Source organism: Hipposideros armiger, unplaced genomic scaffold (assembly GCF_001890085.2).
Source record: "Hipposideros armiger isolate ML-2016 unplaced genomic scaffold, ASM189008v1 scaffold_786, whole genome shotgun sequence".
Lineage (NCBI taxonomy): Eukaryota > Metazoa > Chordata > Mammalia > Chiroptera > Hipposideridae > Hipposideros > Hipposideros armiger.
This window is the reverse complement of record NW_017732136.1, coordinates 149,089-175,308: the sequence shown is the minus strand read 5'-3', so window position 1 is coordinate 175,308 and position 26,220 is coordinate 149,089. Positions and strand designations below refer to the sequence as shown.

Genomic DNA, 26,220 nt, shown 5'->3' with positions numbered 1-26,220 from the left:
GCCATCCTTATATCCACCTTGGTGAACTGTCTGTCTATCCAGTTCTTTTGCTCATATTTTAATTGGGTGGTTTATTTTCTTCCTGTTGAGGTTTGAGAGTTTTTCATTTGTTCTGAATAAAAGTTCTTTGTCAGGTATGTGATTTGCAAATATTTTCTCTCAGTCTGTAGCCTGTCTCTTAATTCTTGTAACAGGATCTTTCACAGAGCATCATGTTATAATTGTGACAAAGTTCTGTTTAACAATTTACCAAACGTTGATAAGAGTACATGGAAAGATGACTCATTTTACATTGCTGACCGTGTTCCTGTGACTTTTTTACGTAGGGAATCATATTGTCTGTGGAAAGGCCATTTATGCCCTCCGTGCTAATCTGTACGCCTTTTATATCTTTTTCTTGCTTCATTCGCTCAGTAGGCCTCCAGGACAAAGACAGCGAGAGGGGACATCCTGCCTTGTCCCTTTTCTCAGGGGAAAAGCATTCAGTGGCTCACCACTGTGTATCATGTTAGTTGTGGCTTTCTTTGTAGACGTCCTTTATCAGATATGGGAGCTCCTTCTATTCCGAGTTTGCTGAGAATTTTTATCACGAGTGGATGCTGAATTTTTTTCAAATGCTTTTTCTGCACAAATTGATATGCGTGTGTGTGTATGTGTGTGTGTGTGTGTGTGTTCTGTAGACTGTTAATGTGTAGATTACATGTGTTGATTTTTGCAAATTGCATTTGCCTTGCATTCTGAGATCAACTCCATTTGGTTGTAGGATACCGTATATATATCTTGCTGGGTTCAATTTGCTGATATTTTGTTGAGGATTTTTGTGTCTGTGTGCTGCCTCTGCCTGGTTTTGCTGTCAGGATGATGCTGGCCTCATTGAAGTTGAAACAGTCTTCCTCTTCTGTTCTCTGGAAGGTATTGTGTAGAATTGTTGTTGTTTCTTAAATAACAACAGTAGAATTTGCTAGTAAAACCATCTGGGCCTGTTAATGTCTTTTCCAGAAGGTTTTAACTATGAATTTATTCTCTTTACTAATTACGGCATTGTTCAGGTGACCTATTTCATCATGGATGAGCTCAGTAGTTTTGATTTTGAGAAACTGGGTCATCCCTTCTAAGTTGTTGACTGTGCACAGAGCTGTTTGAAGCGCTTTCTTGTTATCCCCTGGCGTCTGAGGGTCTGCCGTGGTAACACCTCTCTCTGCTGGTCCTGGGAGTGGGAATGGGTTAGATCTGGTGTTTGAATGCAGCCATTGAAACGGGGTGACCAGCACAGCCCAGGCATTGCCCCACCTCCCAAGGCTGGGTCCTGGGTTCATGAGGTATCCCCAGGGAGTCACAAATGAGATGTGTTAAGAGCAACATTAGGCTTTTAAGCCACCGGGGCAGCATTTGTTTCCCAGGGGTGGGAAGTTAATACGTGGCACCCCAGTCACCTGTAGGTCATCACGAGTTTCCAGAAGGGTCAGGTTGCTTCCAGGGAGCAGTTTCTCACGGACAGACTCTCCCTAGAGGGTGGAAGAGATTCCACGCCTGGTTCATGATGTTTAAGGAGAGTGATCCAAGTGGCGTATGTAGTACTGACTTATTTGTTTCATCTTTTCCTATCAAGGGTACAATTTGACTTAACTTTACAAACCCTGGTCAACAGCCAAACGAAGAGACCTGTTTCAGTTAGAGGTTTAAGCAGAGGTTGTTAGTGTTGGTTTATCTGGCGGGACTGAAGATAGGAGATGGCAGACAGCATGTCCATCTGTGTATACATGGCCTTCCTTTGTCATGAATCCTAAAGTAGACGTTTTTAGAAAGACAGATGCTGTGGATTTGGGTTCCTGTGTGAGTCCATTCACGGCTCTGTAGCAAAGTACCACAGACTGGGCAGCTTGTAAACAACACACATTTATTCTTATAGTTGTAGAGGCTGGAAATTCGAGATCGGGGTGCAAGCTGGTCAGGTGAGGGCCCCTGTTCAGGTTGCAGACTTCCCAGTGTGTGCCCAGTGTGTGCCCAGAAGGGGCGATGGGGCTCTCTGGGGTTGCTTTTCTAAGGCACTGATCCCATCCCTAGGTCCTGGTCTCACCTCCCAAACACCTCACTCCAAACCCATCCCAGTGCGGTTAGGATTTCAACAGATTAATTTGGGGAGTCACAGACATTCAGACCGTGGAGTTCCTGACTCTGATAGCATAGCCTCTTCCTACGTGAGGAAAACGATCAGTTGTTTAGTCATTCCTCAAGTGAGATTAATTTTGCTTCCTTTAATTAAAAAATTGATGTCGCTCTGGGCTCTAGAATAGGAGAGGGATTTATGAGCAATAGAAGGAACGTAGGCTTTTGCAAATGCACGAGGATTCGGGAATCCCTGTTACAGGTAGAGTGAAGCGCCGTCCTGTGTGAACCCTGGTGCAGTTGGGCGTGGAGCTCCCCAAATGATGACGAGTTGTTTGGATGATCAGGCCTGGCACAGTGACTCCTCAGTTGCTCGTTTTGGTCCCCGTTTGTCTCCCCATCCTGTGGCAGCTCACACTGGGCTCCTACTGCTCGTCCACTGCAGGCTGAGTGTGTGAGGTGTGGTGACACCAACATCAGGTGTCGGGACAGCTCAGGCTGTTCGCAGACATGGGGTATGGGGTACGCTCCCTGCAATCATAGCCTCGCAACAGTTTGTAAGACTGTGACCTTTCTAGGTGATATGCACACCACCACCCCCGTTATTAAAGTCACACGTATTTACTGTAGCAAGTACAGAAAGAAGGGAAATTAAAGTCAACCCCTTCACTGAGTGAGCTTGGGTGTACATCCTTTCGGCACTTGGAGCCCTTGTCTCCTTTGGGGCTCAATTCTAGGAACCCAGTGCCGGCCTGGGGCACCCCCTGAGGGACCAAAATATTACCCAGTTCTAAGGTCTTAGAAGATGGGCAGCTGGGCCTGGAGGGCATGACAGTGCGTAAAAGTGTTTGTCCAGGAAGAGGTTTCTGTGACCATGACCTTGTATGGCTACCAGGAGGGAAGCAGGCGTGGGGCATGGGTGGGGCCTGTGGACAGGTGCCCACCTTTCTTCACGGAGGGTTTTCAGCCGTGACGACCTGCAGATTAATCATTCTATTTCTTTCCCAGAGGTTGGTGACATTTTAGTTTCTGTTCTGATTGCTTATAAAAGAGTAACAACACTTTCTTCGAGCCATGCTTTCTAGAGCTTGTGGCTTGGAACCTAACAGTTATGCAGTAATGAGAGGGCAGTGGAAATGGAGTGACATCCTTGCAGAAGGTTCCAGTAATTGACATGGCGCTTACATTTGTCATTGTCAAGTGAACCTGGGGAGGAATCCTTGTGACCTGACTGTCACCGCCCTTGGCTTCACATGGGAATAGAACTCAGCCGACACTGCTGACCTCTGGGCCTGCAGATAACATTCCCATGTGCCGTCCTGGGGACTGACCACTTGAGTATTGATTACTTACATTAATCGCAGTGAAAGGATGCAATTTGGCTGTCTTTGAGGAGTTGTGTCTACATGTGACTAACTTGGGCCTTGAGATGGACATTTCTTGAGCGTGGCCTCGTGCAGACGGAAGTACATGTTCTCAATGTGGCATGGTAGGTGTTCTGAACAGAAGGGACGTCACTGGTCTCTGGGCAGCATCTTGGGTAATGGCCATCTGAAGAACAGTCACACCTCTGATCTCTAAAGAATGGTCTGCACAGGAACAACCTGTCTGAGCAGGTGCATGCCTGCTGGAAAGGGTCTTGTGCATGAGGAAACCCTGGACTTCCAAGAGCAGGGGTTTTACTCAGAAAAGGAGAAGGCTCAAGACAGTCCTTCTCTCTGATGTTAGGGGTTCTGGGAGATGTTCAAGGAGCCCTGGAAAGAATGTTAGATGGGCAGAAAGAAAAGGCATTTCTGAAAGTGAATTGGTGACACCTTCCCTTATTTTTCACAGATCTGAGCATCACCATGTTTTTTGTTTGACTAAGAAGGAATCTTTGTTTCGTCTGTCAGTTAGCATTTTATGTGTTGGATCCCTTGGTGCATGCCCCAGGCACGGCAGCACTGCTGGGAACTCCTGGAGGGGCTGCTGAGGCACTGATGGGCCTCTCACTGGATGGTGATGCTTGGGACCTCAGTTCCATGCTCTGTCAGGGGCCTGTCTCCTCCTCGCTCCCAGCTCCCCAGCTCTCTCACTCACCCGCTTCCTAGCTCTCTCACTCACCCGCTTCCCTCGAGAAATGTGGGGTCTCACCACTGTACTCTTCATCACACTCTGCACTATCACCTGGTCTCAGCCCCCTTTCCTCCTAAATGTCACAGCTCCCCCCTCTCCTCTTCCCACCTTGGACGTTGGGGTGAGAGCCCTTGAATGGGAGGTTGGAGCCTGTGTGGTTTGCCTGTCTTCCTAGAGCTCTGTAGGTTGTAGTAATGGACGCCATGCAAACAGTCCTGTCTGTAGACATGCAGATGAATTCTGTCCAGTGGGGGTGGAAGGTAGAGGGTGGGGGTGGGATTGACTGTCTTCCATGGAAAAAGCCAGTTTTGTGCCTGTTGGAAATTCATTTCAATATTCCTTTATTCCATATATTTTTAAAAAATTGAGCTGAAGTTCACATGACAAAATTAACCACGTCACAGTGAACAATTTAGTGGCATTTAGTACATTCACAGTGTTGTGCAACCACCACTTCTGTCTAGTTGTAAGACATTTTGATCACCCCAAATAGAAACCCCATACCCATTAGGCAGTCACCCCATTATTCTTCCCCCAGCCAACTCCATATCATTTTTTGGTTCTTTGGCATCTCTTTTGAAGGGATTTAACATCTCATTGGTTCCTCATGAATAATGAGTTAAATAACATTTTTAGCACGTGGTCATGATTAAAATGACCTTCTAACTACCATCCCACCCTTGGCCAAACCACCAGCCCGGTTGCAGGGGCCTCGGGGCTGCCTCCTGTTTGTCTTCTGTGGGATGCAGTGGGCTGAGGCTCTTTTTAGAGTGGGAATCTGGCCATCGAAGTCAGGGCCACTTCACATGTGAACATGCCCAGTCCTGTCTGTGCCAGAATGGGGGCTCCTGGGTGATACGTTGAAAACAGGTGATCTTCTGGGGCTGGCGCTCAGGACCCTGATAAATGCTCGCGTGTCCAGGGCTGTGATCAGCATGTGAGATGTTTCCAGCTGTGGAGAGGGCACAGTGCCAAGAACAGAAATACACTGAATAAAGAAAGAAATCCCATTCAATTTGGAACCAACAGGCTTGCATTATAGTTATCAGTGTCAGCTCAGCAGGGAGCAGAACCCTCACCCACAGAACAACCTCAGTCCCTGTGGTGATGGCTGGGACTTAGCATGGCCTGTCCCCACAGGCTGTGGACCCCCAGCACCTGAAGAGGGAGGTGTGATTTTGTTTAAAGCCTCCACTTTGAACCCATAACCAGCTTGAGTCTGTCAGTTATCTTCATGGGACCCTCACTCCGGCCAGGCCAGTGGGTTTGACCCCTGCCCTCGGTGACCCTGGCTTTTTCCTTTCCCACTGCCTTTCGAGGAAGGACCTCATCCCTGCTGTCCAAAATCAGCAGCAACAAACAGGTGATTGTGGTTGTGACCTTGAGCAGAAAGAGAAAGGTCAAGATTTTATCTTGGAAAGCCCCCACATAGCCCCGTTGAACAGACATGAACTCTTATCTGAAGAGGACTGGATGACTCACACGAAAGATGGCTGGTGTGAGCTTCAGGGGCATTTTCAACTCTGCTTCTGCAAACAGCTTTGGACAGCTTTCACTCACTGTCACTGGCTTGTAGTTTTGAGTGATAGGCATTCATTGTTTCCTGTTGACTGGCATTTTGGGGCATTTTCTCTCCTTCAAATCGAATCCATTTCGTCATCTTACAAATCCCATTTTGTAAAAAAAAAAACAGGGCTCTCACATGATGTAAGCATCCACAAAGGAAAAACATCCCACATCTTAGACGGTCGCTCGTTGCCGTTGACATCAGTGTTGTCATTAGGGAAGAGTGTGGGGGATGACTTCCCCCAGGGGCTCCCCTTCTCTTCAGAAACCAACCAGCTTTGGGGGTTTTCCTATCATAAATAACATGTGGCTAATCTTAATTTCTGTGTTATCATGGTACCATATCCAAGGCTTACAGTGAAGTTAGTGAGACATCCCTACATGTACACTCATGAGAAATCCAGTTTCCAGGATTTGCATCATGATGACCCTGCAGAGGTGTCCCGGGAAGACAGCGATTTCAGCTCCCGCTCTGCAGCTTGGGTCTCAGCAAAGCCTGAGAGTGTTCCTTTCTAACATGCACTGACTTTAATCGGCTGCTAGGAAAAGTGGTTTGCTAAAATTCATCGTACCTGTCTCTTAAACCCAATCTGTTAATTCATTTGTAACTGAAGAAACACGTTGACCCAGACCACTCAGGACTCCAGGGTTTCTGTCCATATGTCACTCTCTGGGGTAGGAGAAAACTCAGATGGATGCAAATTTTAGGGGTTTATTTTGACGGTTCCTTGTGTGCCGACATGTCTCCTGCAGGTGGTGGGTGTCACCGCTGACTCCTTGGTTGGCTGATGCAGGTATGACTCAGAACCATGGCAGTCTGCTCAAGGTCATGTGTCCAGAAAGACACATTCCCACAATTTGGTGCCAGTCTGGTCCTTTGTGTATTCTCATTTATTTGATTCTGTCTTTGGGGCCATTTATACTATCGAGAGTCTACTGGGATGAGAACTTTTGTGTGAATACCTGTCCCTATTTCCCATCATTAACCATAGGTGGTATTCACCTTTGTAAGGTCCTGGGGGATCCTTACCACACTGCTTCTAGAAATGGCTTCCTGTTGATGGAGGGGCGAGCTCACACCACCTCACCACCATTGAGACTTATCCTTTTTTCTTTGTTAATTCTGTAGGGGGAGAATGGCATCTTGCTTTAATTTGTATTTTCCTGATTACCAATGAGAAGACCATTTCATTTCACACATTGGTTGCAGCACTTTTAGAAAAGAAACTGTTCAGCATTCAGGAGAGCCAAGACCAGTTCAGCAGCGAGCCCTCAGCATGACTCTGAGCATTGCCACGTGGTGGGGGTAGTCCCTGCAGGGGCTGGGAGCAGGGGTCCTGGGCACACGGACGTAGCCGTGTGACCTACTTCAGGTGGCCCCACGGAGCCCTGCTCGCCTCCTGGAGGGAGAGTCCACCAAGCACAGCATCCCGGGTGCTGTGTGTGATATCTCCAAGGGCTCGCTTTTCCATGGTATGGACACCAGGCAGATGCCAGGGGTATGATTTTTCTCTGATGTTGCTTCCCAGTTTCTCTTGTCCACCGGCCCCAGGAGCAGCTGTGACACAGGATGTCAGACATGGCCCCGAGCTGTCCCTTGAACCAGCCCTTGTTTGTACTGTGACCCTGAACTGGTGGGACCTCATGCTACCTTGTGAGTCTTCAGGAAGGTGGAAATCAAAGGTCTCACCTGTCCATTAGGCCACATGTTTGGGGGCTTAAGGTCACATATAATCAGTTGTCAAATAAAAGCAAATGTGGACTTAGTAAGAAGAGGTTTCATTAGAGAGGATCATTGCGGGGGTGGGGGGGGACGTCACAGGGGGGGGTGTGACCATGAGATCGGCAAGCATGTGGAGGGTCAGGCAAACCGCGTTTTCCTTTGCAGGGAGGTGTAGACAAGGATCCAGGTAGGGGGCAGCGGGATGAAGGGTGAAGCATTGGGTAATAGATCAGAGGATGTGCCCCGGTGGCCAGCCTGTTCTCAGGAGGGCATGTAAGGGCTCAGCCTGGCAGTGGGGCCAGGAGGCCTGGGGGAAGGAGACAAGCTGCATCAGAGTTTGGGTGACCAGAATTCTGTTCCAGTTGATTTGTGGGGACGTGCCATTCAGCTCATCACTATCGAGGCACAGGGAGGAACTTGGGGGTCTGTCTGGCCTTGTCCTGAGTGAAGGGGGGCTTCTGTGTGTCTCAGTCATGTGCTTGAGCCCTTTCTGGAGCACGGGGACAAGCATGTCCTAACCGCCGGACACAGGGCCGGGTACAGTCAGGGCTGCCCAGCAGAATTCTGCGGGCACCGCTTGCTTGAGCCCCATGGGTCTGGCCGAGCGGTTGACCCGTCACTGCCCTGGATGGTCTTCTGTTCCAGCCACCTCGATCCTGAAACCTCAGCTGCGCTGCTCTAGCCAGGCCTTTCCCATGGGGACCTGCTGCTGAAGATCTCCCTTTACGGGAGGCGGCATTTGAGCTGGGCTGTGACAGGTTGGAAGGACCTGCCACACTGGAGCCATTCTGGGGATAGGAGCGGGGGTCACTGGCCATCTGCAGGGGTGTGCAGGGGCTGCACCGTGGGACTCTGTTAGGGGGTTCAGGGTGCTCACCGCCTCCCCACAGAGGCCTGCGGGGTGAAGGAAGGAGCCCCGTGCAGGGCTCCCTCAGCATGGTGTTCACACTTGCCTGCAGCCCCGAGCTGTGCAGTGTTTAGCCGGCCGGCCCTGCTTTCACAGTGACTAAACCCTCGCAGGTCCCGGTAGGTCTGAGCTTGCTTCCTTTCTTGCTTCTCTTTTTGACGCTCCTCCTCCTTCCGCTTCTCCTCTTTCTCTGATTCTGGCTTTAAAACTGAAATGTTGTTGAAGCAATAAGCTTGAACCCAGCGCTTTCTCACTCCGTGGTTCCAAGTCAGGGATGAGCTGGGAAGCTTTGTGCGCACAGGGGAGTCTGTATTGTGACTTGGTTGCCGCTCACACCTTTGCGGGCAGGGCCTGACCCGCCCTGACTCCCTCGGTGCTCCCAGGAGCTCACGCTCAGCACTCATGTGTCACCTGAACCGGGACCTAGGAGGGGGTGTGGACAGAATCAGGGTGCAGACAACACCCTCCACTCCCAGCTCATGCTGATGCCGCACCTGGTCACACCTGGCCAGATGAGCTCCACCCTGTGACTTGGCCGGTTGAGTGGCCAAGCCATTTAGATCGCGGAGCTGAGAGGAGGTGGGCGAGGGATTCTGACTGACGGTTTGCCCGGCTAATCATCCCCTTTTCTCACTCTGTCTCAGACTCTGCCATCACCAGACAGCACGAAGAAGCCACCTCCACACCAGTCATCAGGTATGATGCAGTCTGCTTGCAGAGTGTGGGTCTTTTGATAGGGAGTCTGCCCCATCGCACAGCAGCTCTGTCTGTTCCTTACCTCCAGGCACCAGGGGATCTGGGAGCAGGGAGGGGAGGTGGGCCTCAGAAAGCTCTGCCCGAACATTCACAGTCCAGCTGGGGGACTGTGGCCACAGAGGACCCAGGTACCTCATTGCGGTAAGGGCAGAAGGCCCCATGAGATGATGCTGGGGTACAGACCCATAGGTGGGACGTCCACTGGTCAGTACCGGTTTTCCCTGGCGGGAGGGGAAGGGGCAGGGCTGCAAAATGGGACCACCACCCAGTGTTAGGGTGCATGCAGGCTCCAAGCCTCCTTGCTTTCTGTTCATTACTGCCTTCAGTGCTGCTTCCTGTGTGGGGTCAGCCACCTGTGAGGCGGGCCGAGCCTTAGGTCCTCCAGTCTTACACCCTGCAGCTGTTGTGGGTGGTGGTCAGATTCAGGCTGGGGTTAGAAACTCTGTCTCTAGGAGCCCGCTGTTTCCAGGCACCTGTGTGGCCCAGGAGGGACCATCTTCAGCTCAGGAGCCAAGCGGGTCACTTCTTGTGCTTCCGTAGAGTTCACTTGCTCTGATTTCTGACTGAGCTGGAAGAGAAGAGGGCTGCAGAGGGAGCCGGTTTCCTTGTTTGGGTTGGAGACCAGCCGCCTAAGAGTTAGCTTCCAGAAGAGCGAGGAAAATGGCCAGGACCATTCCTGACAGCTGTGGATGTGGTCGTGAGGAGGGTGATGGAAGCATCGGGTGTGAGGGTGCTGTCGGGGGGCGCACCTGTCAGTCACACCCAGGGCTGTGAGGGGACATGGCCACTTCAGACCCATAGCTTTTGCAGCTTGTCCCAGAGACCTGGATTAGAGGCTTGTGCTGACGTGTCTGCATTAGAGGGAGTTTCCAGGAAGGACTTAGGTTTTCACTGTGTAGGATGTTTAAGCTGCTGCATCCTCTCCAGGAAGCCCGTCGTGCTGACTGATTGTTTTCAGGGAGAGGGCGTTCGGTGTTTGGTTCCCAAGCTCCTGGCCCATGGTGCCCTACCCCTGGCCCTTGGAGCCCTCCACAACCTCCCCGTGTTAGGAAGCTCCTCATGGCTTTACCTTTAACAGTATAAGTAATGTGCTTGTGAAAGGCAATTTAAAAGGAAATGCTTAAGAAGATTAAAAAATACATTCTAGAACTGGCATTGAAGTATAAAACCAAGTCCTGTAACGGGTCACCTTTTCCAGTGTGAAGTGTTTCATATGTAAGTATTATGTCACTGGGTTCTTTGGGGACAGAGCAGGATTATGTCACAGAGCAGTTCATCCTTCCATCGCCACTATGGGCCCATCTGTCTCTATGATGGGAGCCCTGGGGACACTGCTTGAATCGAGGATGGCCTCTGCAAGTAGCTGACTATGGGGATCATGTGTCCTCCCCTGAGAGCAGGGACCAGGTGGCCTGGGAGGCCTGGCTTTGAGGCACGGGATGGTCAGGGTACTGGGAGTGCCCACTGCTGGGCCATCACCTGCCAGCGACCTTCCCCAAAGCGTATAACAGGAAGGGCCTGGACCTGCAGCCTCCCAGGATAGGGTTCACATGGACGTCTGTCAGGGGAGCTGGAGAGTGACAGGGTATAATTTTGTGTCTCACCTGCAATTTTTTTCTCTTAGACCCAAACTCTTACAGCCCAGACATGCTTATGCTGAGCACTTGAGTACAGAAAGGGAACTGCTCTGAGTGCTGTTGTTTTGGTGCTGCCTGGTCTTTAACATCCTTGAGGCGTTGTCTTACCAAGCTGCCTGGTGCCAGGATGGCCCCCAGCAGCAGGGGGCTCCATGGGCATGAGATGGGACACACATGTACACAGGTGGCATGATTTATTTTTAGAAAGTGGCCTTCATTGCCTTGCAGAGCTAAGAGTAGGATGACTGTAGATTTAATTAAACGACACTGAAAGGGGAGTTAAGTACTTCCGCATGTGTCAGAGGCTCTACTGCGGCACTGTGAGACTGTCACCTGGACAGCCACCCAGGACCACCCCCCAAGAGGGTCAGGGCCCTACGGGCGCTGCTTTAACCCATGGCGAGTGGTCTGAGCTGTGAAGACTGGCATGAGGGACTGAAAGTTCATGACTCATTGATGTAAAAACTACACACACTAACTTTATCCTTAACGCCGATCTGTGTGAGGTTTGAGCCAAACACTTTAAGGCCTTTGGACTGCATTATATTACAGGAGAAGCAGGTCTCCTGTGAGAGACACCCATGGGCACTGGTGCTCTGTCACCTGCTAAGGACGGGGCTCCAAGGAGCCAGGATGGAGGCAGGCAGAGGGCTGCTCTCCAGGCCCTCCATCCGTAGCAGTCACTACCTCTGACCTTGTCAGGTCCATTTATAATGACCAGAAGCTTTCACACCTTCAGCCAGACTTGGACCCACACTGGCTCCTCCACCAGAGCCACACATGGTGATGCCACTGGTTCGTGCTTTAGACCTGTGCTGTCCAGAGCTGTGGCTGCCATCCAGGGTGGAGCGGTCCAGAGCCCAGCGGCACTACGAATGTAAACACAGCAGGCAGGAGGCCAAGGCCCAGACTCAGAGGGGACTGTTGAGTAGCCCGTTCCTGACTCTCTGTTATTTATGTGTCAAAGCGATTGTGCTTTGGATGTGTAGTGGGTTAAATAAAATACATTATTAAGACTTCCCCTTGTTTGTTTTTGCTCTCTGAACGTAACTTCTAGGAGCAGCTGACATCACACATGGGACTCGCATCGGGCTTGCATGTGACACTCACCTGGGGCCTCTATTGGAAGCACAGACCTAGATGGTTCTCGGGTTCCTCCCTCTGCATTTGAGCTCCCCCATCCGTGAAGGCCTGGCCTGGGGTTGGGAGGCACTGATTAGTAACAGATACTCAGGCTTTGAGAGTACCGTCAAATCCACCCTAAGTGCTATTGTTTATTTGCATTTCTGCAGGCAATTACTAACAGACTTCTGGACCTTACTTATCAAAGATGTGGGTGCCCTGCTCACACTGCATTCCTCCTGCATGGGGAACCCAGCACTCTGCTGAGTGTGCCCTTTTTGAAAGGCTCCCTGTTGTCCAGGCGTCTGTCTCTCTGTTTTCTGTGAATGAAGAGACGTGCAGTGGATTTTTCGCAGCCTGATTTTCCGCCCACAGCCGTGTCCTGCATGTGGTGGTGAGTGCAGACTGCGTGTCCACCTGGCATGGATGAACCACCGCCTTGTCCCGGCAGGAGGAGGCACCACTGGTTAACCCTCCCCTGCCTGACATGCAGTCACTTCCTTTAGGGTTCTGCTGTTGGTGCAGCTGTGGGGCACATGCGGAGTCCTGGGAAGAGACCCACAGGCGTTCCCACATCTGGCCAGGCTATTTATAGCCCACAAAGGCCCATTTTTCTCTGAAAAGAGTGGGCATGTGGTAATGCTGTCATGCACATGGGTGAAGCCAGTGAAACGAGCCTTTCACTAAAGGGCTTTCTGGTGCATCTGGCGCTTTTTCATCCCCGTGCACTGGCCTGGGTTTTCGGATCTGGCCTGCTGCTGTCTGACTGCGCACATGAGCCCTGGGTGGAGCTCTAGCCCCCAGGGTGGCCCCAGCCCCAGAGAACTTGGTGTGGATGAGGTTGGCAAGTACCGGCTCCCTCATGACACCAGGGAAGGGCCCGGTTTCTTCAGGCCCATCTCTCCACAGTATACCAAACTGCCTCCCTCCACCTGGCATGCTCTCGGCACCGGGACCTCCATGTGGAAAAAGCATTATTGTGTCGAGGAAGACGGCCTGCAAATGGGACCAGTAAGTCAGATATGAGGGAGATGTGATGGGTGAGGAGGAGAGAACTCAAGTGGAGAAGGGGGCAGCTAGAGGCCTCACTGAGAGCGGCAGTTGGTTGAGGAAAGACAGGATCTGGGCCTGAGTTTGGAGAGGAGAGTTCCAGGTAGAGGGAGCAGCAGGCGCAAAGGCCCTCGGGCAGGAGCGCGCCTTGGCTCTCGGTGGGTGTGAGTGGGAGGTGCAAGCCTCTTGGTGCTTGGGGATGCTGAGATGGGAGGCTTGGAGCTGAGGACAGGATTGCGGGCTCCTGGGGAGAATGGGCCATGGGGCTGGAGGGTGCAGAGAGCCCCATTAAGAGGCTTTGAGGTGGTCCTGGAGAGGGTGGTAATGCAGCCCCGGGTGCAGCAGTAGAGGTGGGAGGATGGCCCGATGGGGAGGGGGAGCCAAGGGGATTTGCTGCCATGTTGGATCTGGGCTGGGGTGGGGTGTCGAGGATGTGCTGAGGGTTTGGCTGAGCACCTGGAAGGATGAGGGCATTCATGTATAGACCAGTTCCCCCTGGATGTCTAGGAGGCATCCGACCTTTGGGAGGTGGACAGCGAGGCTTGGGGACACGTGACATATGACAGGAGGAGACCCTGGAGTTGGGAGGCTTCTGAGGAATAGCCCCAGGAGTGGGTCCCTGCTAGGGCACTGAGTTTCCCAGAGGGCAGAGGACAGGCCGCCTCCCCTGCATCCAGCAGATGAGGCTGGGGACGCGGGACACAGAGTGGGCCTGGCCCTCAGAGACGCCCCATCACGATTTTAGGGACAAGGACAAAGGCATACAAGGGTCGGAAGGGATGTGGTTCCCAGTAGCTGCCAGGCCGCTCAGGGGTGAGATGGTCCTTGAAGGATGGGAGACTCAGACAGATTGGGAAGTAGAGGATATGGTGGCATGAAGGGACATGAGTCTTGGGGTGTACCCTAGCTGAGTCCTGTGGAGTGCTCTGAGTGGCTAGGCACTAAGGCAGTTGGAGGCGGGGTTGGGGTATGGACGAGGCAGAACCCACCCATGCCGGGCCATAGCTCAGTGCAGCATGGTTTGGGGAGCAGAAGGTAGGTTTAGGAAGGGGCACCTCCCTCCCCCCATACAAGCCTCCTAAGAGCACTCTTCCCACCTTCATCACGTCATTTTGCTGCCTTGTTGGAAAGGCATGGCAACTCTCACCTTTGCACCAGAGTGGGGCCTTGTTTTTGCAGGAAAATGCTGTGGGCAGCAGAGTACCTGCTCCCTCGCTGAAACCCAGCAGGCCCTATTGCATTCATTATGGAGACAAGCTCCTGCATCCGGTCGTTTTGGCCATGTTGAGTGGGGGAGGGGGGGGTCGGTTACCAACCAGGCAGTGCTCTGTTATGAACTTGGACCCGCACCCCTCAGAGCCACTAATTTGGGCTCCAGGATTGGTTTTTTGGTCCCTGGTGGGCTGAAGAATGGCCCCAGAGTAGGCAGTGTCTAATCCTTTGCACCTCTGAGCATTACCTTATGTAATCGAGTCTTTGCAGATGTGATATAGCTAAGAATCTTGAGATAGGTTATCCTGGGCTATGTGGGCTCAGTGCCATTACAAGTGCCCTCCTGAGAGGGAGGCAGGAGGAATTTTAGACAAGAGGAGATGACGAGCAGATGGAAGCAGAGGTTAGTGATGTAGGTGTGACGGCTGATTTGTGGGGCAGCGTGGCTGGGCCACAGGGCACCCAGTTTCCTGGTCAGACGTGATTCTGAGTGTGTCTGTGAGGGTGTTTCTGGGTGAGGTGAGCACTTGAGTCTGTAGACTGACTGAAGCATGCTCTCCCCAGTGTGGTGGGCCTCGTCCAATCAGTGGAGGGCCTGAATCGAGCAGAAAGCCAGGGGAAGGGAGAATTCCCTCTTCGTCTGGCTGCCTCTGCGCTGGGACAGTGTCCTCGACTGCCTTCAGATTTGGACTCGAGCTGGAACTTACACCATTAGCCCTCCTGGTCTCCAGGTTGCCTACTGCATCTCAGGGCTTGTCAGCCTCTGTGAGCACGTCATCTGATTCATGATAATGAGTCTTTCTCTATATATCCACATCCTGTTGACTTATTTTCTCCGGGGACCCTGACTAATACAGTAGCCGAAAACCAAGGAATGCCAGCAGCCACCAGAAGCTGGAAGAGGCAGGAAGAATTCCCCAGAGCCTCCAGAGGGAGCAGGCCCTGCTGACACCTTGGTTTCAGCCCAGTGACACTGATTTCAGATATTTGACCTCCAGAGCTGAGAGAGAACAGATTTCTGTTCTGAGCCAGTCAGTCTGTGGGCATTTGTTAAAGCTGCCACAGGAAAAGAAGACCAGTGTGAACAGTGCTGCCATAAATACCCTGGCTGCCCTCACAGGCCATTACTCAGTGCACGGCACTGTTGGGCCAGGGCTCATGCCTGTTTTATATATCTTGCCAGATCAGTTTTCAACAAGATCTATCAGTTTGTCCTCTCATGCGTGTGCCCTGGTCCCAGCACGCTGCATCAGCAGTGGGCCAAGGGTCTTTCCACTTCGTCCGGGAGGGCAAAGCTGCAGCTTTGCTCATCAGCTGTGTCTCCCTGGATCATGGTGAGTTTAGGACCTTTGCTTGAAGATCCTTGTCGGCTTGCATTCCTCCATCTGTGGCTTGTCTGTCTGCGTTCTTTGCCCATGTTTCCCTCAGGATGTCTCTCCCTCCATTGCCCATTTGTAGTGGCTGTTTATCCGTTACAGGTATTGGTGGTTCTCTTCTGCCTTGAAAATATTTATTCCCAATTCTTTCGTCTGCTTCTTTTATTAATTAGTCATTTGCCATCAGGATTAATTCGTTTTACAGTCAAATATGTCTCTTCTTTGACTTCTGGGTACCTGTGTGTGTTAGGAGGATGGCATGGCTGTCCATGCATTTCCTGGTGGCGTTTTATTGTTTTGTGGACTTGAGTTCAGCTCTTATGCATGTCTAGAATACTTTTGCTTAATATGGAATAAGGTGTTTGAGAGAGGGGAGTCCAGTTTGATTTCCTTTCCATGTGCCAGCGCCAACTAGTCAATAATCCATCCTTGGACCGATGAATTGAGCTTCAGCTCTGTGGTTTATGATGGTCTCATGTAAACTGGTTTTCTTCAGGGAACCATTCCGTCCCACCGCCCTGTCATCCACGTGCCACATCATATTGGTGGCAGCAGCTGTGGAGTGTGTTTCGGTAGCTGGGGAGGGAACGCCCCGTCTGTGCTGTGACCTGTGACAGGCCTGCTCCCACACTGCACTCGTGACTCTGTGCATGTCGACGTGTTTCTCATGACTCCTGGGCACAGGGAGTTTGGGCCGACACATGGCGGCTGTGCTGCTGGGGGCACTGAGGAGGAAGGTGTGGTGGAATGGGAGGGCAGGCCAGCTGAAACTGGACGTAAGACCATCGCGCTGAGTGAAATTACCCCTCTGTGCATGCAGAATTTTAAAGGTTATTAAACAAGTGAAATACTAGTGTCTAAGGAATAAGGCCCTAAATGGAGAGCAAGGTTATCATGGAGGGAGTGAAAAGATAACATGTTGCACTGGCTCCACTGTGGTGTTGAGGGCATGCCATGGCGTGGGTTTCCTCTGAGCATGGATGTTCTCACTCTGCGTGGCGGGGGTGTATGTATATAGTGGGGTGTGTGTACCCTTGGCATGTGCAAATGTTGCTGTATCCAGGTAACCCACGTCTGACCTTGGCTGCCCTCAGGAGCTCACACCTGGGCACTCTCTCAGGCTCTCTCAGGCAGCACCCTGTGTCCCCAGATACCCTCTGTGTCCCTTAGATGCCCTCTGTGCCTGAGCTCCTGTTGTGCTGCCCAAGCTGGACCGGCCCCACTCATGCTGGGATCCCTGTGAGGTCAGGACTTACCCTCTGGTGACCCAGGCAGGCCCTGCCTACCCTACAGGAGGAGGTATACCTTGAGGTTTAAACACTCGACCCCACCCAGGACTGACAACTAACAGACACACACGGAAGGAAGTCAGCCTCAGCAGGGATGAGGTGGGGCGGGGTGGGGCGGTGTAGGTGCTGCAGGCCTGGGACTGTCCAGCCACTCTGTGCCCTGAGCAAGTCCTCCTTTGGCAGCTGCTGGTGACCCAGCCTGCTTTACAGGTGGCAGTCAGGGGCAGGTGGGCTCCAGGATGCACTTTGCAGAGCAGGCTCATTTGTCTCACAGATACCTGTGTGACTGGAGGCTCTGCAGGAATAACCGGACTGGAGTACCTCTGCTCTGAGGTCAGTGGAAGGTGAACCAGGAGCCTCCCTGTGGGAGGAGGACAGGGAGCAGGCCCCTTGGGGAGGACGAGGAAGGACATAGCAGGATCCGTGGGGAGAAGGGGGGAGGATGGTGAGCAGGCCCTGTGGGGAGGAGGGGGGAGGACGGAGAGCAGCTGATGCAGGACTGGCGTCTGCCCACTCTTAAGCATGTTTTTCTGGGTGTGTCTGGCCATCTAGTGGGGAGTGGCCGTGTCAGTGGCTTCCTCCAGGGGTTACGGATGTTGCCTGGCACACCTGGGATAGTTTGTCTGGCGCATATGAACCAGATCTCACTGTTGACCGTGGGTCTGTGCCTGATGGTCTGGTCTGTTTCCTCCTGAAAGAGGGTGAGGAGGATGGGCAGGGTCTGGCTCTAATCCCTTCCGGGGCTGCAGGGACTGTAACCCATACACGTGTATTGACAGGAGAGCTCAGTGAGTTGGGGTGGGGGGCGGTGGTCCTGATTGTTTGCTGCTGCGGTGCCTGCTGAAGAGAAACTCGTTTCTTTCCACATTCTATCCTGGACTCTTACTCCAGCCGGCAGTGCAGGTGAGTGGCCAGGCTGGCCCCGGCCCTCCCGCTCCTCGCCAGCAGCACCTCATTCCTCGGAGACCCTGCAGGTGCCCGGCTTCCCTGGACTTCCTCCTGCGCTGCTGGGCCCAGCAAGGCAGGCAGGCCCAGTGCTCCTCACAGAGCTGTTTGTACTTCACAGACTGAAATTGAAGTCGCTCATTCTGTGTCAGTGGGGCTGTCGGTGGGTGTCGGGAAGCTCCTGTCTCTGTCCCACTCACCTGGACCCTGGCCACACAAGGGAGGTGAATCGAGTGGAGGGCCAGAGGCTATGGCCAGCAAGGGAGGGAAAACCACACGGCTGCTGGGGTGACCTGGCCAGGGCGGGGCGTAGTAACACAGGAGTCCCCCATCTAGCCTGTGACAGTCTGTGTGTCCATAACCTGTACAGTTTGGCCAGGTGCACACACAGCTACGTGTCCAGACGGGATGAGAGGCATTTAAACACAGCGCGGGACTGCGGGAGGTGCTGCCAGCCTCAACAGGGGCGGGAGTCCCCCACGTCTGTCCTCCCAGGTGATGGCATCCTGTGTGAGGTGGTCACAGCTGCCTCCTCTGGCCACCCCCAGCGCTTTGTCCTCATGGTAGAGCCTGGTGTTACATTGCTGATCTGAGGCCATAGTTCAACGGGGTTTTAGTGCAGGCCCAGGGAGGAAAGCTAGAAGCAGAAAGTGTTGGACTGCTGGGGAGTCTGAAATGGCGACCGGGATAAAACCATGTAGCTACACCGCAATGGGCAGGGGAGGGGGCGGTTGGCGCTCAGGACCCTACAGCCTCGAGGAGGAGCCCCCAGGGCTGGGGGGTTGGTGCCTCTCCCTCCTCCTGCCTTCAGGCTCCCCTTGCCCCCTTCTCACAGCCAGGGCAACCTGACACAGCACAAGGCACTGTGGCTGGAGCTCAGGGTCATTCCTGTGATGTCAGCACTCCAGCCATGTCACTCTTCTAGCTGTGCCCTAATGTGCAAGGCTCTCTCTCTTCAGGGCCTGTGGGTTCTCTGCCTGGGAAACGCATGTTTCCCCTGACAGGACAATGGCCTGTTCACCATGCCGGCCCTTGACACCCCACGATGGCCCGTCCACCACACAGTCCCCGGAAAGCCTCCTTCTGGGATGTCAGGGGCACTTACTAGGGGCCTGAGCTACATTTGAAGGGTGGAAAGGATGCTCTGGGTGGCTGATGTGTGGCCAGGAATGACAATGCTTGGGGTGTGTGCAGGTGAGAGGTCTGCAGGACAGAAGCCCCATGCCCAGGGTCAGGTTCAGGCAGCAGGTGGCCAACCACTGGGCCTCTGCTGTGTCCTGGACTATTCTTGGTGAAACTGAAGGCAGGCCGTCTGTTCCCAGTGCTTCTCATCCAAGCTGACTTGTCCACTTTGCGGCTGTGACTAAGGCAGAACTGTTATATAGTATATTCTTGGGCTAAATAGGGCTGAATCCATGCTTAAAAAGTCATACTAAGTAAGACGTGGTGAATGTGGGTAGCTTGGTTTTCATTTGACCAAAACTAGTGCCGCAGGTTCTTTGCTAACTTTTTTGTAAAGGGAAAGCACAATACCTGCAAATAGGTTTTTTCAAAAAATAGACACTTATCTTGCTTATTTTCGTAAATCCAGTTGACCCATGGAGGCACTCTGAGGCCTGGGGTCTGCTGGGCTGCAATGATCTTGAGATCTGTCTGCTGAACTTGCGCTGCATAGAGGAGTAACGAAATGAAGTGAAATTGTGTTTTGCATCACATCACTGTGGATGGCGGGCCAGGCTACCATTTGAAACCCTTAGCCTCTCTCGGGCACCTTCATTTTTTTGTGAAGTCTTTCATCACAGAAGAAACATGTTTCCCCAAGTATGAGTGCTTCTCTTGATATAGTGTCACTTTCAAAAACTGCCTTCAGAGCTAATTATAGACAATTTGCAGACCAGAGTGATTTCTTTCTCAGCACTAGATCTTAAAAGTAGAAGATTCAAAAAACCCTATACTTTAAAACAGGTAGCTCATGTGTTATAAATCTATGAAAATATTCTAAAATTGTAAAGCATATTGCAGACCTTATGCAAGTTTTTAAATACAGAAATTAAAGCTGACCCTTGGGGGGAGGTTATAGGTGCCGACCACCCACACAGTTGAAAATTCGCGTGTAACTTAAGTCAATCCTCTGGTTCCCAACCATGGATTGAAAATATGTACATATACTTCTAGTCCAAGAGTATAAAGAATACTTCAGTTCATTGCCTCAAAATATCTTCAAAGCCAGAAACATTCTTTGTCTCTCATGAATGACAGAATAAAGCGTTGTTATAATGCCAGTATGACGTGCAGCTTTCAACTCATGCTGGGATGGATTAATATTTTCTCTTAATTTCATGACCCCAGCCCTGTTACTAGTCACCTGGCTCCCTGGGCAAACGTCGAGCACACCTTTTTGGACTTGTGATGAGGCTTAGGACACTCAGAAAGTCATCCCTGAGCCAGACCGGGTGTGGCATTCCCACTGAGCCATGTCAGCACCAGCCATGGCCACTCTGCCTCTCCTGTGTCTTTCTCTGAGCCCGACACTCAGGGCATTGTCACCAACGTCTCTGTGAGGGAGAAAGAGGTGCAAGAGGTCACTGGGACAGATGCCTGGTATCAGGGGGCCTGTTCTTGCAGGGTCTGTATTCATTGTCATATCTATTGTGTCTCTCGCAGATTGACCTCCCGCTGTCTGGATTATTAGAAGCTGTCCCTTTAGACGGGGCAGCGCCACTGTTCTGGTAGCTGCCTGGCATTGCTTGTGTCAGCAGGTGGGCTGGAACCTGCGTCACTGGATTTAGGGAAGTTTAGATGTGAAGTCTGGGACTTGAGTGAGTTTCTATCTTGCCAGCATGGGCACAGCACCTGTAGGAAAGTGTCTGCCGTCAAACAGGTGTGGCCAGTCCGTCTTGCTGAGGATTGAGGCTCACACACTCTGTGTGTTGTGACAGCACACACTCCGTGTGTTGTGACAGTTATCTGTGTGCCCAGCCAGGTCACAGTCCTGCTTCCTGAGGCCCTGGACACATCACCAGACCTCCATCCTGGTGCCTGCTGTGTCCAGAGGTGGGCACCAGGAACCTATGGTTCACAGCACACGTGGGTCAGTGCTTGCTGTCACCAAGCACCTCTGTGTCCCAGGTCCAAGCCCTTCCTTGCATGAGAGCTGTGAGAGCTACCGTCGCTGTGGCAGCCTGTGGGAAAGGGGTGTATTTGGGGTTGTGGTTGGAAAAGGGGCCACAAGTTAAACCTGACAAGCTCAGGAGACTGAAAATAAGATGGTGTGAACACACACAAAAATTTTTTTAACTAAGTGGGCCATGGTGGGAAGTCACATCTTCAGCTTCCTCATAAAGTTAATCTATGCCTTTCAGTGGGCCTGTTCATTGTCTTTTTGTACCTAAGATAACATTTTTAATCCTTTTTCCAGACCAGAGCTGGAAACTGCTAAATTCCTCATTATTATGCTTGTCTCCTGATTACCATCTCTATGTACTGTAAAGAGTGAACTGTTAACTTTCCTGCACCCACCTCTGTGGGAGGAGTACCTGTCTCTCCAATGTACTTTTATCCAATCCCAAAGATTTCCCTGCTTTGCTTTCTCCCACCCCTTTTAATCGATCACCAATGGGTTTCATGTAACCTTCTTCCTTTGATTTTATGTATAAAATAAGCTGCAAACCGCCATTTCACGGAGCATTTTCTCAATCAATTGAGATTTTGCTTCCCAGTGATTGTAGACAGTTTGGCTCAAATAAACTCTTATAAGTTTTCTCTTAGGCCGGATGTTTTTCGTCGACAGGGTCCAGGGTCTGAGAAGCTGAGCCTGCAGTGTCGAAACCCGGACGAGACCCCCTGCCTACTGCCCATCTCTTATTTGTTTACCACCAGGTGTGGACGCCACCGTCCCCACACTGTGCCTCCTTCCAGGCCCTGCAGGGTGACAGGGATGGCCAGTGCACCCCACTCACCCCTCACAGACACCATGCAATGGTCCCTGGGTTCAGCCCATTTGTGGGAGGACGTACCAATGCCCAGTGATCAGTAGGCAGCTGGGACAGAAGAGGTACCTTTGCCGGCACATGCTTCGCACATTGGTTTCTCTCCACCAGCTGTGCTGGGACCTCAGTGGGGAAGCACTTGGGGCAGATTATGTCCTCATTCACACTCCGCCACCACATGACCAGGCACCTTGAATCTCCCTGTTTTCAAGACTGGACACTGCTGCTCCGAGGGGCTGATTGGCTTGCCCAGGGCCCTGCAGGACAACCCAGGAGAGGGGCAGATCGCCCCTCCTCGGCCTGGAGCCCTGAGGCCCTTGGGGACGTCTGGCCAGGCCTGCGTGATCCTGGGGCGCTGAGGGCCCTGGGCCTTGACAGGACCCTTTCTCCTTGTGCCGGGAGCTCCTCCCCCCGCCTCAGCCTGACGCCCTGCGCTGCTTCCCTGAATGAGCCCACACAGGAGAACAATCAGGCCCACATTTTGCACAGCCTGTCATTCACAGAGACGAGAATGGAGCCAGCCTGTCCCACGGCCTGAGCGAGGCTCACTGCGGGACCTTGTCCCACTGCTGAACGGTGCCTTGTCGTGGCCGAGTGGGCCCGTCTGCCCACGGCCCGTCTTTGAGGCCCCGCCCAGGCTGCCCTTGCAGTGTCAGGACAGAAGGTCTTGGCGGCAGAGGTCCCTGTGAGGACGGGGCGGCCGGGCCCGACCATGTCCTGAGCACCGTCTTCCCTTTGGCCAGCGTGGGGCCAGCGATCCGGCCGGCAGGGGCAGCCCTGGGAGAGGTGAGGTTGCTGGGCCGGGCAGCAGGGGCTTGACTGACTCTTTAGGGCTTGTGGCCGGAGGCCCAGCATTTCTTCTTTCTTTACAGATAGTATGTGATATGTTACTTTCTACTAGAAAAATTCAAGAGGATCTACAAACTAGTGATCACAAGAATGTGTAAAAGTCAGAGTGTGATTTTTGTTCTGAGTGCTTGACATGTGTGATCTCGTTTAATCCCCTGAATAATTGGGGCCATGTATGATCAGCCCCGTTTTACTGAGGAGATTGTGTACAGAGGCTGAGCACCCAGGGCATCCATCCAGGGTTTCCTTATTGTTCATGTGAACAGGCTTTCGTTTCCCCAGTTCTCACAGCTCAGTTGAGTGGGACTGAGCTGAGTGAGCAGGCAGGCGCCCTTCCGTCCCCCACCGGGAGTGACCGTGCCTGAGTAACTGGGCACGCTTCTCAAGGACTGGAGGAGTCTGTCCATGAGAAGTATGTCTGTCCGCCCTGCTGGTCAGCAAGCATCCAGAGCTGAGGCTGTGACTCAGCGAGCACCCTACTGGCCTGGGATGTTCCTGGGTCCTTTTCCTGGGCAGCTGATTCAGGTCCCTGTGGATATGTCACAGCGATGTGGACGTGGGCCTGGGAGTGTTGGCCTCCGTCCTTTCTTGTTTGGATTTCTCCCATCTCTCGGTTTCTCCATGTTGCGTGCACTCTGGAAGGAAGCAGGTGGAGGCTTTGGGCAGCAACTGACCTGCCGCCCATGGAGTGGCCATGGCGGGACACCAGGGGCGGCCGCCTGTGGCTGACGGCAGGCAGAGCGGATGTGGATGGGAACTGTGGGACTGGCCCAAGGCCCTGATGGCTCTGCATAAAGAATTGGTGTGGCTGCCTTCCATGGTCTCCTTTGAAATGTAGTTGTAGTTGTGTGCAGCATGGTACACGCAGGGGAGGGACCATGTCCAGTGCAACCCAAATATGTGGAAGTCAGAGAACTGGGGAGCTGGGCTGGGGGTTGCGGGGGGGGGGCAGAAAAATATACCAGAAACACCAGAGCGCCTACTTGAAAAGTCCACGCTGGTGTTTAGGGACCTCATAAAAAGGAACAGTGGGGGGGGGGGGGGGAGTGTCAAGCTGTGCACTGCGCTCTGAGGGGGTGCTTGTAATCCTTCCAAAATTGGGGTAAAATTTGCATCTGAATGACTAAGTCAAGATTGCCACCGAAATGTGCTGGTTTTCTTGTTTTCCAGTTTCCGTTAACCATCATTTGCATTTTTATTCAGCCAGCATTCTTGAAATTAATACTGTCTGTGATTCCCTTTATCCTGACCTCCTAGCTGTGGATTTCTGCCTTGGCACCTCCCATACTGTCTCATAGAGGGTGTGATACTCTCTCACAGAGTGATACTCTCCCTTGCAGGTGTGCCCTGAGCTCTCAGGTGGGCTTAACAGCCCTCAGAAGGCATACAGGTTTTGTTTGGACTTTCGAGAATTAAAAATTATTTACTAATTACTTCTCGGCATTGAAGAATTGGGACACCACCTAAAAATCCAACTTTTTTTCTAGAAAAAAAAATCAGCAGTTGTACCCACTCTGGGCCACATCACTGAATGGTAATAAGGGTCTGCTAGGGGTTGGCAAGAGGCAGAATAATCGTCCTTACAGATATCCACATCCTAATCTCTGGAACCTGTGAATATGTTACTTTACATGGTAAAGGGATTTTGCAGATGTGATTAAGGATCTCAAGATGAGGAGGTGATCCTAGATTACCTGGGTGGGCCCTGAATGCAATAACATGTGCTCTGATGAGAAGAAGGCAGGGAGGAGAGAAGATGCTATGCTGCTGGTGTAGTATACCCTCTTAGATTCTGTCAGTGGGGCCTGTGAATTAAACTGACAAATGACAGATTAACAGGATAAAAGGCATGCAGATTTTAATATTGTTATGTGCACAGGGGCTACACAGAAAAGAAGTAAATACCCAAAGTCTTGAGGCTTATATAACATTTTAACAAAGGGCAAGAAATCGTAAAGTGACCAAAGGAAAGGAGTTTGGGCTCCAGGGGCAGTAAATCATGGGAAGGTGACTAGGAAACATGATAAATAAGGGCTATTTAGTAAGGCTTATTATACAGGCTCATCTCAATGTGTCTCTGGTGCATCTTTACAAAGGGAAACTTATTCCTGTGTTAGGCAGATTGGGGGAGGGCAGGAAGCACTTCCTGTGTCTGCTGTCTCTCAAATGCCTGCAGCTCAAATTAATCCTGATGCTAAGTGGTGTATCTGTGGTAGCGTGTTCTGATCCTCTTCACTGGCTTTGAAGATGCAGGAAGGAGCCATGAGCCCAGAAGTGCAGGTGGCTTCTAAGTGGAAAGTCAGGGAAAGGGCTGCTGCCCTGGAGTCTCCAGAGGGAGCACAGCCAACCTTTGGATTTTAGCCCGGTGAGCCTCATGCTGGACTTCTGACCTCCAGAACTGTTCACGTAATAGATTTATGTTTGTAAGCCACCAAGTTTGTGGTAGTTTTTTCACAGCAGCCATGGGAAACCCATACATGCCCCTTACGGTGTGGTTTTGTGCTCGGAGGAGCTTCACAACCACCAACAGAGACAAGATAAATGAGACCGTTACCGAGCAGCAAGGACAGTGTACAATCTAGTGAAATTGCACTATGGAAGCTTTTCACACTTTAGCGTGTGTGAGAATCACCTGGAGGGCTGTGCACACTCAGAGGGGCCGTGTGGGGCCTAGTGGGCTCACGGGATGCCACTGCTGCTCCTGGTCTAGGATGGAGCTTTGCTTTCATCCTCTGGAGCGACAGGCGCTGCAGCTCGGAAGGGGCTGGAAGTCTGCTGGCTCACCCAGGACAGGTGGGATTTAACAACAGGAGGGAGGAGGAGGAGGTGTCCTTGGGGTGGGAGCAGGAAGTATGCTGGAGCTGGACCCTGGCCTCACCTTCACTGAGAAGGGGCCCGCCTGCCTGGGCTGGAGCAGTCAGCATGGCTAGGCCAAGCCGGCCAGACCTCTGCCTGGTCCCGCAGCCCTTCCTGCCCCAGGAACCTGGCCAAGCGTGCGCTGTGCACAGGGTGTTCAGGGCTGCGTAAGCGGCCGCAGGCTGCAGTGTGCACAAGGTAGGATGGTGTGAGCAGGCCCTGAGACAGCGTCCTCCCCAAGTGCCCAGCAGCAGTGGTCCTGCGCAGAGGCCCACAGTCTCCATGCTCAGCAGGTGCCCAGCCTCCGCCTCCCCATGGGCTGCCCTGAGTTCCTCGTCCCGGCCATGCCTGTAGCGTGCCCTTCCACAGGCCTGCCGTGTGTCCTCACCTGTGACACTGTGTAGCTTATGCATGGGCCAACTGGCCCTTTTATTCAACAAATGCCCAGGGGACCTGAGACACGCGCTCCTTCCACGCCACAGCCCAGGACTTCAGGCACGTTTCTCCAGCACATGCGTCTCCATGGGTTCGGTGTGTCAGCCCCCAGTGGCGCATGGGTTTCAATAAGCATCTGTGAAGCTGTAGACTAGCTTTGTATCGGTGAGGCTGGCCGGTTTAGTTCCTTCTTGTATGCTTTGGCTTGTTCTGTAACATTTCCTGAAGGTTATGTGGTCTGAGTGTGACACCCACACTACCTCTCTCCACCCGTTCTGTCGGGTTCA

The 26,220-nt window shown here is 52.2% G+C and overlaps 1 protein-coding gene across 11 annotated transcripts in view; it reads left to right on the top strand.

Annotated features, from left to right (window-relative positions):
- Nucleotides 1-26,220, top strand: part of SEMA4D (semaphorin 4D) — a 109,076-nt gene that overhangs the window by 21,049 nt on the left and 61,807 nt on the right. For 9 of the 11 annotated variants that reach the window (XM_019628399.1, XM_019628391.1, XM_019628387.1 and 6 more), the window contains exon 2: nt 9,062-9,113. The exons of the other annotated variants lie outside the window; for them this stretch is intronic. The gene's annotated coding sequence lies outside the window, so the exon portion shown is untranslated. The remainder of the gene's footprint in view (nt 1-9,061; nt 9,114-26,220) is intronic. 11 annotated transcript variants of the gene reach the window in all.